Here is a 6,000-nt window from a genome sequence, read left to right on the forward strand (position 1 = left end):
TCTAGAAGGAAGGGACCCAAAATCAAAGGTCTCTGGGTTCTAATCCTGATATGTTACACCCAATCCTCTGAAGGTCCCAGCCAGTATGGACCCAGGGTGGCTCATTAGGAGCAGAAGCGCTGACAGCTCAAGTGAATCAAGAGAGTCTCTCTAAGGAAACTACGGGCCTGGCGATCCTGGTACACGTGGTAAGCGAGATTTCTCCTTTTAAATCAACATTGGTTAAGATTTGACGACCGATCCCGTCTAGAAGGAAGGGACCCAAAATCAAGAGACCTTTGGTTCTAATCCTGATATGTTACACCCAATCCTCTGAAGGTCCTACGTCCCAGCCAGTATGGGCCCAGGGTGGCTCATTAGGAGCAGAAACGCTGACAGCTCAAGTGGATCAAGAGAGTCTCTCTAAGGAAACTACAGGCCTGGCGATCCTGGTACACGTGGTAAGCGAGATTTCTCCTTCTAAATCAACATTGGTTAAGATTTGGAGACTGATCTGGCCTATACTAAGGAACCAAGGCGGGTTCCTTGAAAGGTTTAGGGAAATGACTCTGTCTGTGAAGTCTATGGTCCTGGGTTCGAATCTCAGTATGTTACACTGAATTTTAGGTTCACTGTAATAGGCGAGACTCAAGGAGGGTTATTGAGAGCTGAAGCGCTGGCAGCTCAAGTGGCGCGTTTTGAGAGTCTTCCTTAGGAGGCTGCGGGTCTACCGATCCTGAGTTTGGCAGATAAGCGAGATTTCTCCTTCTAAATCAACATTGGTTAAGATTTGGCTACCGGTTCGGCCTGGAAGGAAGGGACTCTGTCTGCAAAACCAAAGGTTCTGGCTTTCTAACCCTGATATGTTACTCCCAAAACTCTGAAAGTGAAACCCAGGGTGGGTCTTTAGGAGCAGAAGCGCTGGCAGCTCAAGTGGCGCGTTTCAAGAGAGTCTACGGGCCTGGCGATCCTGAGTGTGGCAGGTAAGCGAGATTTCTTCTTGAAGTCTAATTTAATTAAGATTTGACTAGGTACCGGTCTGACGTAGAAGATATTGACACTGCTTGGGAAGCTGACGGTGTCCTGGGTTTGAATTCCGATCACACCTAATTTTAGTATAGTAGTAGTAATTCCTTATTATATGAAAACACTTTAAAAAATAACATACATAGAGATGTAAAGTACAAAGGCGAGAACTTATCCCCTTGAGGGATTTCTTCCAGTTAACCTTATTTTAGTGGCAAGGCCGGAAATTTAGAAGGACGGGACTCTGTCTGCAAAGCCGAAGGTCCTGGTTTCGAACCTGGTATGACGACAAGTCAGGAGAAGACATAGAAGAATGAGTAAGGGAACTACTAGCGTAAATTATCAGTACTGCTACTTGTCAATAGATGTCGCGACGAACGAAGAGTCTGATTCTCACCAATCTTTAGCTAATATTACAATAGTATTAATCATTATTCTGTTTTCAATTCCTTCTGCTTTTAATATAAGTTGTAAACTGTTCTAATATTAAATTTTCGACCGACGAGTTACTGTTGCCACCTAGTATCGAGTGGTGGTACTGATAATTCGCGGTATTTGACGCGTGATTGTCGCTAGATGTCACTTAACTATGCCTATACAAATAACCCGCATTTACTGATGTATGGAGTTACAATTCTCCCTGACTTATTCCTCTATAATAGAAGATGATATTTGTTTTCCAGGTGTTCCGTCGCCTCGGTTCCAGCCTCGCCCACCACCGCGCCTCGCTCTCCTCCGAACTGGGTTCCTTATGGGACTTCCTCCGCGTGGACCGCGACCGCGACCGCCGCCGCTCCGCGCCCGCCGCCTACGAACCTGTCGACTCCCGCTCCCCCGCCAGGTTAGCCCGCGACCTCTTGCAGGTCATCCAGGATACTGTCTTCAAGAAGATCGACGAACCTAAGAAATGTCCACTGGTCAAAGAAGAATCCGACTTGACCAACTCCGATGATGACGATGGCACGGAACGACGAATCGCTAATCTGATAGACTTCTTCTTCACTATAGTTAAAAGTCAAAAAGACGGTAGAAAAGACAGCGGAGGCAGCTGCTTTAGAAGTGAAGTCAGCCCTACTGAAGATAAGATCTTAAATATTTACGCTCCCAGCAAAGTGAATACAGAATTGGAGCAGAAGATGGAGACTCTAATGGAGTTCCTAGCTACTACCGGTTGTATGGATGAGGAAATTGTTAAAGATGATAAGAAAATTACTCTTATGGAGTTCCTCTTCGGTCCTGATGATAGGAAACTTGAGAGACCTATTATAGAGGTCACTAGAGAATTCAGTTTCAATAAAGGAATAAGTCTCAGCGAGTCGAATGTGAATGTTAAGAATCTCTGCTTTATAGATGAAACGCCCGATGAGGAGGGAAATGAAACGCTAGTAGATATGCTTTTGAAATACATGGAAGATTACTCTAGTGCAGATTTTAAAGACAAATATAAGGAACCTATCAAATCTATGTCTATGACGCCTTCGTTGTCTGAAAAATCTAAGTCAGATATAACTATAAGTAGATTAGAGACTTTTAGTGACATGAGTAAAACTAAATCGGATTCTACATTAACACAGACACAAGATACAGTAATAGATCGTTTCGAAGATATGAGATCTGAGAAATCACCTAATAGCAGAAGGATATCAGAAACTGTAATAGATTTAAGTAACGTAAAACAAGATTTACAAGACATTTTTGAAGAAGCGGTGAATAAAATATACGAATTAAAAAAGATACACGATGACACTATGACGGAACAGGAAGATTTGGAAAATTTCCACACATACACACATCCAGTTCTACAATACACGCAGTACATGCCTTATAGTGTAGAACTATCTGACATACAAGAAGAAGATGAATTCTCTTCTCAAGATGAACGATACTACGCTAGACAATTAGCTGAAGAAGTATTAAGATACATCGAAGATAAAATACAAATCGAAGAATCTGATACAGATAGTGAATTTGACTACGAATTAAAAAGATCTTCAATAAGTTTGATAGATCTGAGGAACATACCGGACTTACCGCAAAGCATGATTATAAAACCGAAAGTTGTCAGAGTTGACAAAGCGACTTCCACAAATGACATATCAGATTCCTTATCTGACATGTCAAGAAGAATAGACTCTGGCTGTATGACAGAAGACACAACTCTTAGCTCCACAGAATGGAGCGATAAAGCTTTAAATAAACTCGAGTCTTTGCACAAATTCTTTTCAAAATCTAGATTAGAAATCATAGATGAGACTTTAGAAGATAATGGTCAGAGGACGCCTAAAACTCCAAAGGTTTTTCATGATGAAAAACATTCAAATGATAAAGGACAAGCCAGTCTTGATGACGTAGAAGACATTTTAGATGACAGTGATGAAAAGGATGATAAATTTAAATTTGATAACCGAGAAGTTTTTGATGATAATGTGGACAGCGGGAATGTCGACAAGTGAGAAGTAATGTAAGTGAAATATTCTAAAGCAATAGTTTAGGAAAATATGGCGTTATGTAACAGAAACTGAAAAAGATGGCCATTTTTTTTTCAAAGTTTTTTTGGATTTGGAAATTTTTATGTGGTTTTCACTCAGAATCGCGAGCTCGTTCAATTCTAATAGGAGAAAAAAAGTTTCCCAAGGTTTTTTTCCCATTCCATTACCATTTTTTCATACATTTTGTATGGCGGTAACGGATGGAAGGTTCGAAAAAATTTATGGAAATCTTGGGACATTTCTTTTCTCCTATCAGGATCGAAAACCTCGCGATTCTGAATAATAATCCCAAAAAATATACCCATGTTACAAAAAAAGTAGTGTGGACTTTGAAAAAATGGCCCAGATATCGCGCAGAAATTACAATTTAAAAAATTTGATAAACGATATGGTACATAATATAGTGAAATATCAATACCAATAATGTTAGAGAAAATAGAGATACTTTAGGTATCTGTAATTTTCCCTTATTAACAAAATTTAAGACACGTGTAATTATAAAAGAATTAATAACTATGTCATACCAAAGTACTTTCAGTCAAAGTCGCTTTATAATAACAAGATAAACTTATTTGAAATGAGTAAAGATGCTGTACCTAATGGTAGACACATTACGATCCAAATGCGGAGAAAAGGAAGTTAGAAACGAGTGGCGATAAATTAAAACCGGAGAGAGTGTTTGCTTGCTTGATCTGTGTAAGGTTTCCCCACAATATTTACTTATTTAATGAACTATTTAATTCACAACATATATTTTTATACGATAATGAGGCAAACGAGCAGACAGGTATCCTAGTAACCGATCACTGCCGCCAATGGATAATTATGTAAAAAATATTTTTTTTTTTAAGTGGACTTCACATAAGTTTATCTTCTTAAAACGTAAAAAATGCGTAATTATCGTACACAAGAGTGATACGAGAACAAATAGTGAGATTTTTAATATTATTAATAGTAAATAAATTAAATACTTAGATGTGTTTAAATGTATTTATCAAAAGTTGAATTTATAAGAATTAATAGTGAATTTTATACATATAATTGTAATTAATAAATTGGCTTATTTTACCCTTAAAATAGAAAATAAAATCCAATATTTATGTTGTTAAACTTTGTAATGAGTAAATTGTGAATTTTCATACAAATTAAATAAAATAAAAAAGTAAAATCAATTAAAAGACATATTATTTGTCTTCCACACGCATAATATTAACACTCTCTAAAAATTATATTTGTATGAAAATGTACATGAATTACTATAAAATTAAGATATAAATTATACAACATATTTAATCATTGTAAATATTATATTAACAGATATTACATTTATTTTTTCATTGTTACTTTTAACAGACACCTTGTACCTAATATTAAACATATTTGTCACAATTAAATAAACATATGAATTGCTAAAATAAACATATTAAAGTTTTTATAAAATCCAAAGTTTTAAAAGTGTTATTTTTGTGAGTATTTCAAATAGTATAAATTATATTTTACAGTTTGTATGAAAATAATAATATAGCTATATGTATATGTTACACCCTCTAGGCCTACCAATGATTTGAATAGTAATTATTAATATATTTGTGACTATAATTTCAAAGTAGGAATTCATGAAAATATAATAATTAGTTGTTTAAAAACATATCTTTGAAATTACATCTTAAAATATGTAGCTCTATTTCTTGTATATTGGTTTCTAAATTTAGATTTTTTATTAGAAAAATCATAAAAATATTAATACACTGACATAACATATGTTTTTATCTTTTGGCACGTTTACTATATCCAGTAATTTTTCAAAAAATGGAATGTATTAGGCAAAAGCAAGCAAAATTATTTTTGACTTAAAAGAAACAACAAGTAATATTAAAATAAATATATGTCATTTACTTTTTTGGAAAAACTTCCCTCTCGTCAAGATTGTTTTTTTTTTTAGGAAACCAAAGTATTAAAGAATCAGTGCTAGTTGTGTGAAACAGGACAAATATAGTTATTAATAAAATTGTTATAAATTCAAAAACTGGAATATACCTGTTTAAGTTTGTTTTTCCAAAATAGTGTTTTTATGTTGCATAACAAATAGTTTATGTTTACCAAAAAAATGCTGACGAATTTAGAACCTCCTCCTTTTTTTGAAGTCGGTTAAAAAAATTTAATTTGTGTCATGAATCTATTTTTAATTATTTACATGGATAATGTGCAAATTTAAACAATATCAGAAGATTGAAATATAACTTGGATCTACTTACATAAATACATATTTTAAGAAAGTAAATACCGTTTTGAATCTACCTTATCTGTTTCGTAACTACATAATCAAATAAAATTGAATATTTTTATATTTGCCCTGTATCACAAAGCTAATTTTACATACCTGACAATTAACTATAAATAGCACATAGTTATATTAATTTAGCGAAATGTTTGTATGTTTGTGTTATATTTTATGAAAGAAATATAATTTATTTTACTGTGGTTTTTAGTTTCATTATAACTTAAT

At 34.6% G+C, this 6,000-nt stretch overlaps 1 protein-coding gene across 1 annotated transcript in view; it reads left to right on the forward strand.

Annotated features, from left to right (window-relative positions):
• The window catches only part of LOC125239766 (1-phosphatidylinositol 4,5-bisphosphate phosphodiesterase epsilon-1-like), a 234,420-nt gene extending 232,149 nt beyond the window's left edge, over nucleotides 1–2,271 (forward strand). Inside the window, exon 44 of the mRNA XM_048147438.1 lies at nucleotides 1,689–2,271. The gene's annotated coding sequence lies outside the window, so the exon portion shown is untranslated. The remainder of the gene's footprint in view (nucleotides 1–1,688) is intronic.
• Nucleotides 2,272–6,000: the final 3,729 nt, after the last annotated feature.

Source organism: Leguminivora glycinivorella, chromosome 26, assembly GCF_023078275.1.
Source record: "Leguminivora glycinivorella isolate SPB_JAAS2020 chromosome 26, LegGlyc_1.1, whole genome shotgun sequence".
NCBI lineage: Eukaryota > Metazoa > Arthropoda > Insecta > Lepidoptera > Tortricidae > Leguminivora > Leguminivora glycinivorella.